Raw genomic sequence first — 15360 nt, 5'->3', positions numbered from 1 at the left:
TCTCACATTCTAAGACACTCTTACATAATAGAGAAATGGACTAATTATGAACCAAAAAATTTAAATCATAATCTACTATTGATACATATAAAATTTATTTATTAAGTCAGACTACTTATTGATTAAGTCAATTTTTTTTAACTCCTTTAAAATTAGCAATTGGAAAATTGAATGCATGAGCGATGGAGGTCACATAGAATAACCTTCCCCTAATGTAAGATGGATTTAATTTAATAATTAAACGAGACAAAGTTTGGCTTTCAACCTTGAAACTAGAAACCCACTCCATCGATTGACCGAGGGCCATTATTCAAAAGTTTATTTCTCCTCCCTAGTTTGTTCAACAACCAAATAGTGTTCACACTAAGTTTTGATTGACACCCTTAAACATAACACACTCAGGAGAAAATAAAGTTTGGAAAAAATAAGTCAACTTTGACTATTTAAAACTTTTAGTATTGGAATGAAGCTTAGTATGCCATGTGTTTAGTCCGAGTTTTGAACACTTCCACCATTTGACCCAATTTACATTATCCCGAGATGGCTACCCATTTCATGAAGAAAGTAATCTCTCAAATGTGAAATCGTGAAGTTCTGGTGAGATGATCCTTTCGTATCTATGCTGGGCGTTTTCAACTGCTAAATGTTTGTTTTTGAAAGCACTTAGCCACGGATCACCCTTGACTTTTTACATTTCACTTGATGTTTCTGAAAGGCCTCTAAGTGAAACGATCCAAGGAAAACCACTGGCAATTTTTGCATTGTGGTAGAAGTGGACTGAATAGCATTGCGTATTTTCAACACTTACTATCATAAAATTAAAATGCCATCCAGTTTTCATGTCAATCTCACTGTATTATGTTGAGAGAGGCGTTGCACAGTTTGCTTACTACACAGAACCACCATGAAGACTACTCTACACATTTTCAATTACGGCACACTCGTATACTCGAGAACGCGATTTCACAAGGGAAAAAAATCCATACTTTGGTCGCTCATAGGTTCAAAATTGCTGCAAGCACAATTTTTCATAATAAGCTTATTTACATGTATGTTAAGTGCGGATGTTTGATGGATGCACGCAAAGTGTTTGATTACATTAAAGAACGAGATATCATCTCATGGAATACGATCATTGCAGCGTACAAAAGAAATGGGTACTCTCACGAAACAATTAGGCTGTTTCATCATATGCTACAAATAGGTTACCAACCCGATCAGTTTACATTTACCAGCGTACTCCCAGCCTGTGCCAAATTAGGAGCTTTAGAACAGGGTATGGACATCCATAAAAGCATAGAAGATACGGGAGTTTTGTCAGATGTAGTAATTGCAACTGCCCTGGTAGATATGTATGCAAAATGTGGAAGCATAGACAAGGCACGTGAAGTGTTTGACAGAACGCCTGAGAGAAACGTGTTCTTGTGGACTGCAATGATTGCAGGATATGCACAAAATACATTTGTTCTAAAGGCTTTAGAAACTTTTAAGCAAATGCAATTGACAGGTCTAAAGCCAGACTCCGCAACCTTTGCCAGCATCCTTTCTGCCTGTGCCAAAATGGGAGCTTTAGAACAGGGTGTGAGCATCCATCAATGCATAATGGAAGGGGGATTTCTTTCAGATATTACAGTTGGAAATGCGCTGGTAGACATGTATGCAAAATGTGGAAGCATCGACAAGGCAAATGAACTCTTTGAGAGAATGCCTAGAAGAGAAGTCGCCTCGTGGAATACAATGATAGGAGGATATGTTCAAAATGGACTCGTTGAAAATGCTCTAGATACATTCAAGCAAATGCAATTGGCAGGTGTAAAGTCGGATGCCACAACCTTTGCCAGCATCCTCCCTGCCTGTGCCAAAATGAAAGCTTTGGAACAGGGTATGGACATCCATCAGAGCATAGTTGATGGGGGCTTTGTGTCAGATATTATAGTTGGAAATGCCCTAATAGATCTGTACGCAAAATGTGAAATTATAGACAAGGCAGGTGAGCTGTTTTACAGAATGCCTCAAAAAGATGTCATTTCCTGGAATGCAATGATTGCGGGGTATGCACAAAATGGATTTGTTGAAAAGGCTTTAAACGCTTTCAAGCAAATGCGAGTGGCAGGTGTAACGCCAAATTCCACCACCTTTGCCAGCATTCTTCCTGCCTGTGCTAAAAGCAGAGCTTTGGAACATGGCATGGGTATCCATCAAAGCATAATTGAAGGGGGATTGTTTGCAGATGTTATTGTTGCAACTGCCCTGGTAGACATGTATGCAAAATGTGGAAGCACAGAAAAGGCACGCCAACTGTTCAACATGATTGCTCAAAGGCTTGTCATCACATGGAATGTGATGATAGCAGGATATACACAAAATGGATATGTTGAAAAAGCTTTAGATGCTTTCAAGCAAATGCAATCAGCAGGTGTGAAACCAAATTCCACTACGTTTGCGAGCACCCTTCCTGCGTGTGCTAAAATGGGAGCTTTGGAACAGGGGGTAGAGATCCATCAGATCATAGAGGAAGGGGGATTTTTTTCAGATATTGTAGTTGCAACTGCCCTGGTAGACATGTATGCAAAATGTGGAAGCATAGCAAAGGCAAGAGTAGTGTTTGACAGAATACCTCAAAGAGACATTATCTCATGGAATGCAATGATTTCAGGATATGCGCAGAGTGGATTTACTAAAAAGGCATTAGAAAGTTTCAAAAAAATGCAATTGGCAGATGTAACGCCAGATTCTACAACCTTTGCAAGTATCCTCCCCATCTGTGCCCAAATGGGAGCCTTGAAACAGGCTATGGGCATCCATCAAAGTGTAATTGAAGTGGGGTTTTATGCAGATACTGTAGTTGGAAATGCTCTGATAGATATGTATGCAAAATGTGGATCTATAGACAAGGCACATGAACTGTTTGACAGATTGCCTCAAAGAGATGTGATTTCTTGGAATGCAATGATTGCAGGATATGCACAAAATGGATTTATTGAAATGGCTTTAGAAGCTTTCAAGCAAATGCGGTTAGTAGGTTTAAAGCCAAATCCAACAACCTTTGCCACCATTCTCTTTGCCTGTACCAAAATAGGAGCTTTGGAACAAGGCATGGACATCCATCAAAGCATAATGGAAGGGGGTTTTTTCTCAGATATTGTAGTTGCAACTGCCTTGGTAGATATGTATGCAAAATGTGGAAGCATTGACAAGGCACGTGAATTATTTGATAGAATGCCTCAAAGAAATCCTTTCTTGTGGACTGCAATGATTGCAGGATATGCACAAAATGGATTTGTTGAAAAGGCTTTAGAAACTTTCAAGCAAATGCAATTGGTAGGCATAAAGCCAGACTCAACAACCTTTTCAAGCATCCTCCCTGCCTGTGCAAAAATGGGAGCTTTGGAACAGGGTATTGACATCCATCAAAGCATAATGGAAGGGGGATTTTCGTCAGATATTATTGTTGGAAATGCTCTAGTAGATATGTATGCCAAATGTGGAAGCATAGATAAGGCACGTGAACTGTTTGACAAAATGCCAGAACGAAATGTAGTCTCATGGAATGTCATGATTGCAGGATATGCACATAATGGACTTTGCACAGATGCTCTCAAAATCTTTGAATTAAGGAATCACTCTGGAGTTTATCCTGACAATGTCAGCTTTGTCTCTGTTCTATTTGCATGCAGCCATGCAGGTTTAGTGGATAAGGGTTGTACGTACTTCAATCGCATGAATGACCATTATTGTATTGTGCCTATGATTGATCATTATGTGTGCATGGTTGACCTTCTTGCCCGTGCTGGTTATCTTGAGGACACCCTAAACTTTATCATTAAGATGCCAGTTAAACCTGTGGTAGTGGTGTGGAAGTGTTTTCTCAGTGCTTGTAAATCACATATGAATATAGGCTTAGGAGTATTCACAGCGACACTGCTCTTTGATTTGGATCCTAAAAATCCTGCAACTTATATTCTTCTCTCAAACATTTTTGCTGAAGCAGGCAAATGGGGTGAGGCTCAAAAGGTAAGGAGATTGATGAAAGAAAGAGGAATTAAAAAAATTCCTGGATGTAGTTGGATTGAAGGCCATAAAATTGTACATGCTTTTTGTGTAGGAGCTAGATCACATCCATAGACAGGATCTCTATGCTAAGTTATAGAAATTGGTTTCAGAAATGAAGGTAGTGGGGTACTTTTCAGACTTGAGACATTTACTTAATGGTACGGAAGAGGAGGTACAATGATTATTTCTCATCCACCTTAGTGAAAAGTTGGCAATTGCATTTGGTTTATCAAAGACACCACATAGTAAAACTACTGACGTAGTTAAAAACGTTCGAGTATTGACTGGGTGCCAGACTGCAATGAAATTTATCTCCAGATTATCACAAGCAAGTTTTGTGACAGATGCAAACCATTTCTGTCATTTTAAACAAGGAGAATGTTTTTGCAGAGATTGCTGGCGATGCAAAATAAAGCAATTTAAAAAATGTACTTGTACTATACTAATGTGTACTATGTCAAGACCTGCAGGAATAATGACGGGTCAAGGTTTATTTTTAAATCTTTATACAAAAAAGCATTGTTCTGAGTATTGGCAATCTAAATCACGCATTGGCTTCATAAAATCAGATGCATAGAGTTCAACGAACACAGCTTATATACACTGTAGGGGTATTTGTGAGGGCCTGTTTTATAAAAACATGGACATTTAATTGAAATTGTTTTTATGAACCTGTTATGCATGAAACAAAAAGTTGGAGACTAGGTGGATAATAAGTATAAACAAAGGGTGAGGAACATTTCAAGTATATGGAAAGATGCTTCACTTGCAGGAAATGAGAGAGATGGGCTCACATTTACTTGTACCTTTTTGTACAGTTCTTTTGTTTGGATAAATTTACATGGAGGCTAATGATTATCAAATTTTAAAGGTTGACTTAGGACACCAAATTAGAGAGGAAGAGAAACAATCATTCCAAGTGGCAGTGTCCACCATTCAGCCAGTTGAACAAAGACGAACAAACCAAATAAGAACTTAAGGCACAGGGTGAACTATCTAATTATATAGAATATCTCGTGGTGTGGACTCAAATGCACCTGATGTCATACTTCTAGCAGCGTTGGACAAAGATTTGTAAATAAGAGGGGAAATGGGAGTAGTGCCATTGAGGAATGGAGAAATATTTTGTCCTCCCAAGGTAAGGAACTGATCAAGATGGCTATTAGGTGCTATCTTAAAATCAACGATGAAATCAATACCATAGTATAGTTTGAAAAAACATCAATGACATGTTGAGTATCTTGGATGATAATTTACCTTGGTGGCTAAATAAATAGTTCCTGACATGCCATTCATGTTTTTAAACTAGACAATTTTAAAACATTTTTTATGTTTGTCAATTAACATTGTGTCAAGTCGTGTTGATCATCTGAGTCGCCTATGAGCTCTCTCTCTCTCTCTCTCTCTCTCTCTCTCTCTTCTTAGTCAAAATGAAATTACTGATATCTACATAATCAAGTTTCATTAGCAAATGTTCTCAGTTGTTTCAAAATATCAATCCAGTTATCAGATCACAATCATCAGTTAGGGTTATAGTCACAAATTATTTACAGTTAAATCTATCCTGCTCAAAGTGTCAATGGGAATAACCGAAGAGATCAAAATGCTCTAGAGTTTGTATGGCTAAGGCTCCAAGATGATTGGTGCATCCTCTCACATTTTCACATCTTTGTTTCCTGTGGGTTATGGACGACTTGATGCTTTCTGGTTTGATATGCAAAATAAATCGAAGGTAATCCCTTACTTTTTATTACAATGTTCAAAACTGATGATGCATATGCTGCAACAATCTTCAATGACCACCTGAAACACACTTCTAAAACTAATGCAAATATGATTCAATCAAAACAAAACTTGAGATCTTCTCTTGAAAATTTCAACAACTTTTCAGTACATCAGCCCAAGCTTATCGACTTCATATTCCACTATACCAATCTGAGTTAGGTCTGAATAATCATATCTAGTAGCAAATGGCTTCTCAAAAGCCTTCTAGATTTACTCCAAATTTTGACCTGCAGCGAACAAGTTATTCAACTTTCCACAACAAACTACACCCAACTCTGTCTTTTCCTCTACAATCTGGGACTTCTTTTCCTTTTCAGAAAACTCTACACCTGAAATAAAAAACTGAAGGCATCTTGAAACAAAATCATTGCTAGCTACCTCCTCTCTCCCATTCGTAACTGACCAACCCATTACAGATTTACTAAACTTAGAATAATTCTCCAACATGGTCATTGATATTGCAAACGCACCAGGGGAGGGAAATTTGAATTTCAAATTTGTTTGTCCTTGCCATGTGGATACCCTGCATCAACCGAGTTGATGGTCTTGTGAAGCGAGCTTTTGTAGCCCTGGGAGTCACCTTGAGGATATAACAGAGGAACTAAGTGATGTCTCTGAAATATTTCCCTTGAAATTAATATGTCATTACTGGCATTTGCAAGGAGACAATGACAATTGTGTGACACATTATTGCTTGCATTAGCAGACAGTTCATGGGAAATATTTGATATCTAAGATATGTCATTTGCTACTAGTACCAGTAACATAGTGTCTGTTAAACAAAAACATTCTAAATTTAGCAATGGGAACATGATGTAGAATGGTAACCCAGTGCAACATATACATCAGAAATCATAATTCATTTATCATGATGGGAGTCCATTAATTTTGGATAGGTTTTCTACCAAACGGCCTTCCTTGCCAGATCTAAGACTAGTCAGCAACAAGGAGCTGTCTTACAATGTCTGTAATCCCAGTTCATTGCATTTTCCATTGCATAGCTTGGAGAGTGCTCAATGTCATCACTGCAAGACTTGAAAGGTCAAGGTGACGTCAATAGTGAGATGGCTAAAGAAGTAAATCAAATGCTAGACTTATTCAGTGAGGCAATGGAGGACTACAGGAAGATTATTCATTATTCAACTGACGGAAATAAGAGAGGAGCCTTTAGTAACAATAATGGATAATTGATAATATAGATGCGTAGATACCTGACAAAAGCATGCATCAAGACAATGCATCTGCATGGACACGTTGAAAGGGATCAATCTTGTTTAAGACATTTTATACTAATGATAATGTCAACTTTTGCTTGGATTTTAGTTTCTTTGTGCTTTAAACATTATTTTATCCATTACTTACATTTGATCTCAAAAACTATAGTGCATCCACCTCTGAAATGACCCTTACTATAAAAGCACTAAATCTCGATATTGTACTGTGGCAATTCGTCAAATAATTTGCAAACACGCTCTGATACCACTGAGATAATCCTGTCTTAAAGTGCTACTAATATTACGCCCAAAACTGAGCTATAACAATTTGTCAAGTACTTGAGATGTATTTGCTAATTTTGTATTGTCTCCAGCAAAATTCATAAAGTAACAATGTAACCAACAATGTTCAGGAAAGATTCTCATTATAAGCAAATCCTTCAATATTTAATAATTGAATACAGAGCCCGGACATTATATATATATATATCTAAAGCAATGTCAAAGAGGAAACCTGAATTTATCTGAGTCTTGATTCCAAGCGAACTCCGCCTGATCTGGAAAAGATCGCATTTGCCACTTGCGGAGAAATTATACTGACCCCTGCAAAATTATCCTAATTTGCAATTTTTCCCAACCTCCAACGGTGATGGATGCTGGTGGCTTGGATCTTACATATTTTCTTGACCCGCTTTCCCCTCCAACTGCCGCACGGGTTCTTTGTCGACTGTCACCACAATCTCAAATCGGAGTTGTTGACCCGTGATGGCTTCTTTGCCCAATTCCGGCACCCACTGCAAATTATCTGTTATTTTTTAACCACCTTCATCTTCGAACCCCTAGACTGATGAAAACGATGTTGCTGTTGCCACCGAGCGGAATCCTGACAATGTGTGAAAGTGCTGTCGGATTTGCCAACGCTGGTCACTCAAATTGGATTTCTGTAGTAGCTGTCGGCTCATAGATTGCTAAATCCGATAACTCCAGAGATAATGCGTCCTCAGTAATTAAAATGGATCAACCAATATATATATACGTTTAAGTGTGGCAAACTTCGATGTGATGACAGGAGCTCATCTACAATACAAAACCTTCAATCCTGCGATATCTGCTAGACCACAAATGGCGAAATTATCATGAGAAAAGATGCTGACACAGGTGACCGAAACTTTGCTTGCTGGAAATAAATCATTTCTAGTAATGTCCTTTAAAATTTGAGCATTTCCTTGACATGTTGACCACAATCGGATTCTTGTCTTAACTCTCTTCCCGGCTCCTCTTCGAATTTCCACTCAATACTGCAATAGTTTGTCTAAATGACAATTAATTCTGCTCTAGCTAACCTTCCAATAATCAATGATCCTCAGATTTGGCCTTAGCCCACAGATTTTGTCCCTGATGAAATGACTATAACGTCACCTCCAATCTGCAATAATTCAGATGATATTTCACACCCTCAAAATTGCGTACCAATTGAGAGTTATCGTTCTCAATGGCCAACTGTGACAATTGTAGAAACCCTAGGTTCCACAATGCACCTGTGATTGAATCACAATCTGAAAACAAGAGTGATAAAACAACTGCCTGATTTGAATGGAGCCCCAGGGTGCCTATTTATTCTTTTCTCTCCATTCTCTCCAGAGACTTCTAGAACATTTTTGATCTTATCCCTCAAGTGACTTTATTAAATATTTTTATAATCCAAGTCACTTTATTAAATATAAAGTTATCTTTTAATATTTATTTATTTAATTAAAATAATTAATTAGTCGTCCTTGGACAACCAGATTAATTAAATTAATTAAATCGAACCGTCACCAAAAAATGGGGACATGACAGTCCGCCCTTCCTGAAATTGCTTGTCCCCAAGTAATGGCTGAACCATAAACCAATCAGTATGCCTGGGTCCCAAATGTAAATCTGTATGTCATCCCAATCCTCATCATACTCCCGTGGAGAAATCATCAATACCAGTATCTGAGAAACTGTACTCAACATCCAAACAACTGACAACTCTGATGAAATCATCTGAAAACCAACTGTAGATGTCAGTAGAAGAAACCATTCTGCGGAACTCAAGCCAACTGAAACATCAACTCTATCAAAACTCAAGCCCCTGTCAAAAAGACACCTGCACCCAACTGCATTGTAGATATGACAACAGCCATAGGTACCTGAATCATTGCAATCAAATCCAATCTCTGAAAAACTACTCGAGGTGTGTCGATGCTGTAGGCTGAGTAACTTGCTACTACCAATTTTATTTTCAAAAGATGGTGCCAATCTATCCCCTAATAGATGGTAAGAAACTGGAGCCAATCTACATCTGCGTGAAATAAAATCTTCTATCTCTATGTCAAAAGAAAAATGATGAGCGTACCCTACCGTATAATGCCGGTAAGAACCTCCAAATTCTGCTGCTAGCTCATCATCACTGAACTGGTAATCAACATATGGCTCCAATCTTTGACTCCGAGTGACTGTAGGTCGGATAGGTCCCTGTGCACTCTGCTCAACAAACCCCTCCTCGAGATCCCTGTGAGGTAGCATAGTAGAAAGGACCCTTATAATCTTCTCAACCAATCTACAAATAACACTAGTATCTTGGATGAGAACACCTTCTGTCACTTTATGCGAGTCTAAATGAACACATGCATTATCCAGCAAATACTTCATGAACGGTTCAGTGCAGTAAAAATTATACGAGGAAGCATTAACATACTCCCCTCTACACCACAACTGGTCTTCCTGTAAGGGTCGCATACTCAACTGTACCACACTATCAACTATCTGAGAAGAATCAATCTGGGAACTTGACTCTACCGGTATCCCGAACTCATTAGAACCAGCTACTACCAAATCCTGAATATGTGTGTCAGCCTCAACAATATGCTCCTCAATAGCAACTGTAGGAGTGTACTTACCGTCATCTACCTCAATAGACAAATGAGCTGGGTCTGGGGCTGGGGTTGACCGCAAATACTCCAACTCCACGGTCACCTCCTTCAACTGAAACTGTGACTTTTGTAGATCCTGCCGTGTGTCCTCTAAAGCCTCAGTAGTTGCTATGAGCTCCTGGGAAAGCTCACTCACCTCCTCTTCACGATCCAAGAGTGCCTCATAGGCTGTACTTCCCCACTCAACTAGATGATCACGGTCGGCTACCAATCGTAAGTAATCCTGCTTCAAAATCCGAACAGCTTCACGCAAGGCATGAATCTTTGCCAAAGAAAAGTAACCACCGCTGGACTCATCTGTCATAGAAGAACCCCAACCAGTAACAGCCAACAACTGACGAGCAGTATCAAAATGCTCACAAGCGATAACAATGTCTTGCTCACTAACTTTCAACTGGCTAGTCACACGATGGCTCTGGCTGGACTGTCTCCTACAAGCCTCTTCTAGTGCTTGGTCTAAAGGAGTATCCTCATTATTATCATCCATATCTCGCGAATCATCTCCAAGGTCCATATCAATATCCAGAGTGTCAAAACCTGTAGTACTGCTGTCTAATTCCTCTGTACCCAAAGAATTTGTCAAAGAAGCTGAATCTTCAAAATTGTCCATTTCATCCTCCTGGATATCATCAAGGCCAAAAAGATCCTGGGACTCATCTGGACATGCTGCCAAATATGAAAAATCTTCAACACTTTTCAGCAAGAATGGTCGACTGGAAATATGAACCAAACCCAACAACGGTGTATAAAGACTAATACCAACATCGGACAAACTGCTGGCACAAGGAAAGACAACACCGTGTATTCTGCTAATCAAATCCATGATAGCATCCAAGAAATCATTGCTACCATTAAAACATCTCCAGTTAATTGAATCCCAAATGTTGCTGAAACATTCTCGAGTCCATATCCGTAAACAAGAAACAACTGGTAACTCAAGCAAACTCCTTACCTGAGTAATGTGACCTATACCAACTAACTTCACATACCTGTCTGCCATTGTCCTTGTATCCTGGATGTGAATGCAAGATGAATGCGCAACATTATCAGCAACCACATATGACCCATCAAATGTAGAAAGCTGAGTGTCAAACGTGCCAGATGAAACTAAGCTTAGCTCCATGCCATGCTCATTCTCATGTCTCTCCCAGTCCTGTAAAGCCAAAGTTGCTCGAGTGTCCTCAAGCTCGCGAGAAAGCTTGACAACCTCCTCCTCCTTCCTCCTCAAGGCATCTGAATAGTCTTTGGAAAGGCTTAGAAGATGGTCACGATCTGATAGAAGATGTAAATAGCTCAACTTCGTCGTTCCCATTCCTTCACCAATTGCATGTAAGTCACAACAAGAAGATTTTGCCTGAACTCCCTTATGTCTTCCTTGTAACTGAATCATCTGGATGTGCTCTTCTAACATCTCCCGCATCCTGTCATGATGAGATAAAGAAGCCACAATACTATCTTTGCTTATCTTCAGCTGGCTGGACAAATCTTGTGAAGTATTACCAGTTTCATCCTTATGTGACGAAGCATCTAACTGAGCCTGGTATTCTCTCTTAGCAAAATCATGGATACTCAGTGTTCGCTCAACTTTACTTGGTATCTCACCATCAACATCCTTATCATCATCTGGACTCACTGCTCCTGTTGCAACCAAACCATCCTGAGTACCTGAGACATCACCCTTTGGCAGCCTGTATACAACTGTATCAACTTGAGTACCAAGTTGACAGTTACTATCCATCAGCGTAATATCCTTCACCGCTTCTTCCTGAGGCTGAACTGAAACCTCTAGCTGATTGCAAACCTGTTTCTCGAACTCCTCATTAAGGTTCTTAGTAACATCGCCCACTGTATTAGTTAGTGCTTTGCGAGAAGATTTTCCGAATCGAAATCCAGTTGACTTATTCACCTTAGCTGGGTCGAACAGCCTGTCAATCATACGGTGGTGCCTAACCAACAGTTCTGACATGTCATGTCTGATTTTTCTGAGCTCATCCTGAATGCCTGAATAGTCCTCCTTTCCACAATTCCGACTCTGAATACTGTGTCTATTACTTGTCCGAGATTGTGTCCTTGGAGACTTTGTGCTGTACCTGTACATCTTGGTTGAAGTAGAGTGCTGATCACTCATGTAAATCGGTTCTCACCCCACAGGATGGCAAGAAAACTGCTCTGATACCACTGAAATGACCCTTACTATAAAAGCACTAAATCTCGATATTGTACTGTGGCAATTCGTCAAATAATTTGCAAACACGCTCTGATACCACTGAGATAATCCTGTCTTAAAGTGCTACTAATATTACGCCCAAAACTGAGCTATAACAATTTGTCAAGTACTTGAGATGTATTTGCTAATTTTGTATTGTCTCCAGCAAAATTCATAAAGTAACAATGTAACCAACAATGTTCAGGAAAGATTCTCATTATAAGCAAATCCTTCAATATTTAATAATTGAATACAGAGCCCGGACATAATATATATATATATATCTAAAGCAATGTCAAAGAGGAAACCTGAATTTATCTGAGTCTTGATTCCAAGCGAACTCCGCCTGATCTGGAAAAGATCGCATTTGCCACTTGCGGAGAAATTATACTGACCCCTGCAAAATTATCCTAATTTGCAATTTTTCCCAACCTCCAACGGTGATGGATGCTGGTGGCTTGGATCTTACATATTTTCTTGACCCGCTTTCCCCTCCAACTGCCGCACGGGTTCTTTGTCGACTGTCACCACAATCTCAAATCGGAGCTGTTGACCCGTGATGGCTTCTTTGCCCAATTCCGGCATCCACTGCAAATGATCTGTTATTTTTTAACCACCTTCATCTTCGAACCCCTAGACTGATGAAAACGATGTTGCTGTTGCCACCGAGCGGAATCCTGACAATGTGTGAAAGTGCTGTCGGATTTGCCAACGCTGGTCACTCAAATTGGATTTCTGTAGTAGCTGTCGGCTCATAGATTGCTAAATCCAATAACTCCAGAGATAATGCGTCCTCAGTAATTAAAATGGATCAACCAATATATATATACGTTTAAGTGTGGCAAACTTCGATGTGATGACAGGAGCTCATCTACAATACAAAACCTTCAATCTTGCGATATCTGCTAGACCACAAATGGCGAAATTATCATGAGAAAAGATGCTGACACAGGTGACCGAAACTTTGCTTGCTAGAAATAAATCATTTCTAGTAATGTCCTTTAAAATTTGAGCATTTCCTTGACATGTTGACCACAATCGGATTCTTGTCTTAACTCTCTTCCCGGCTCCTCTTCGAATTTCCACTCAATACTGCAATAGTTTGTCTAAATGACAATTAATTCTGCTCTAGCTAACCTTCCAATAATCAATGATCCTCAGATTTGGCCTTAGCCCACAGATTCTGTCCCTGATGAAATGACTATAACGTCACCTCCAATCTGCAATAATTCAGATGATATTTCACACCCTCAAAATTGCGTACCAATTGAGAGTTATCGTTCTCAATGGCCAACTGTGACAATTGTAGAAACCCTAGGTTCCACAATGCACCTGTGATTGAATCACAATCTGAAAACAAGAGAGATAAAACAACTGCCTGATTTGAATGGAGCCCCGGGGTGCCTATTTATTCTTTTCTCTCCATCCTCTCCAGAGACTTCTAGAACATTTTTGATCTTATCCCTCAAGTGACTTTATTAAATATTTTTATAATCCAAGTCACTTTATTAAATATAAAGTTATCTTTTAATATTTATTTATTTAATTAAAATAATTAATTAGTCGTCCTTGGACAACCAGATTAATTAAATTAATTAAATCGAACCGTCACCAAAAAATGGGGACATGACAACCTCTGTCAAATCTAAGTGAAGAATGTGAGAGTGTGTATGCAACTTCTTGCATGCATATGTTCATTTTGGTTCTTTAGGGTTGTCGTGCTGTTTTCCTCCGCCAATCTTGTCACCTCCGCATTTACTATGGCAATTAAACAACTACATTTTATAGCCGCGACCAGTTTTAGCAAAGCAGTTATTGCTGGTGCTGAACCGTGGGCTCCCAGTGATCATAGCTCCTCTGAGAAAAAGACGCTGGAAATTTGTCAGCAAAGTCTTTCACAAGGTAAGGCTTCTGATGTCATTTCGCCATTGCCGGATTTTGATAAAATTTACAAATAGCTTGAAAAGTTTAATTGGCTATTTTGTTGGCTGTGTATCTTGTGAACGTGTGTTGTGGACTCGAGTTGCCAAGGCTTGGCTTCCACGCGGAGTCCGTTTTGATGGCGTTCAAACCCTGACCAAGGTTTTTTTTCGTCTTATATTGGAAACCCTTCATATATTGAGGGTATTCTCAATAATTTCCCTTGTTTGTCGGCTCTTCCCTCTTTGTATTTCAACCATAGTCGGGAGATTTCACAATCTACAATTACAAAAAGCTTTAAGTCACTGTTTGGGTAGAATTTCCTGATTTGCCTTTGTCTTGCTGACCTTTTTTACATGTTTTCGTTGTCACTCGGCAGATCACACGATTAAGGATTGTTGCTCGAAGCCCAGAGTCTACCAAAGATGGCAATTGAACTATAGTGATGCATAAGGGCAAGCAGAATGTTGCTGCTCTTCCAAAACACGTTTCCCTTATTTTGACTTCACCAACCTAGGATCCTCTATCTGCCAAAGTTCTCAAGGCTATTCCAAACCCTCCTACCAGGGGAAGTATTTTTCAACCATAGTATCTTCCACCATTTCGCATGCCTCCATTATGGATACTACCAACTTTAGTGGGTTCAGAAATTTTAGGTTACTTGTATCCTCGGTTTCGTAGCCCACCCGGGTGTGAGGAGATAAACGACGAAGGCCATGACAAGTGTGAAATGATCCCGGGAATTCAGATTATATTTTCTTCAGAATATTTTCTCCTCTCTTGCGGACGAGGAAACCCTAAATGATGGCTTTTAATGAATTTCCTCTCTTGGAATGTAAGAGATCTTTCTAACCTCTCTCAGCAATATTTGGTTCGAGATGTTCACTAGAGGTTTCGTCAAACTGATGTGTTGCTTCTTCAAGAGATCAAGATTGCTGGCTTTTTTGACTTCTTGTTGCTTGTGTTATTTGGCTTCGCAACTTAATTTTTCCTTCCATTCGTGAAGCTGGTAAACGAGGGGTGGCTACCTTGTTGGTGTCACATTGGCAAAGTGCAATAATAGATTATGGTGAGGACCCGTTCATTGATTGGTGTGTATTCTTCTAAGAGTTTGACAATCACCATTTTGGGATAATTAATATGTATGCTTCTAACGATGCGATGAAAAGAGATTAACTGATTATTATGGTGAGGACCCGTTCATTGATTGGTGTGTATTCTTCTA

General features: G+C 39.3%; 1 pseudogene; it reads left to right on the top strand.

The window, feature by feature from the left end:
* Window positions 1-576: 576 nt before the first annotated feature.
* LOC149533363 (pentatricopeptide repeat-containing protein At5g27110 pseudogene) lies at window positions 577-4584 on the top strand (annotated as a pseudogene).
* Window positions 4585-15360: the final 10776 nt, after the last annotated feature.

This window comes from Cupressus sempervirens, chromosome 10 (assembly GCF_028749045.1).
Source record: "Cupressus sempervirens isolate cs-2001-9-10 chromosome 10, ASM2874904v1, whole genome shotgun sequence".
Classification (NCBI taxonomy): domain Eukaryota; kingdom Viridiplantae; phylum Streptophyta; class Pinopsida; order Cupressales; family Cupressaceae; genus Cupressus; species Cupressus sempervirens.
This window is presented reverse-complemented; position numbering and strand designations above follow the sequence as displayed.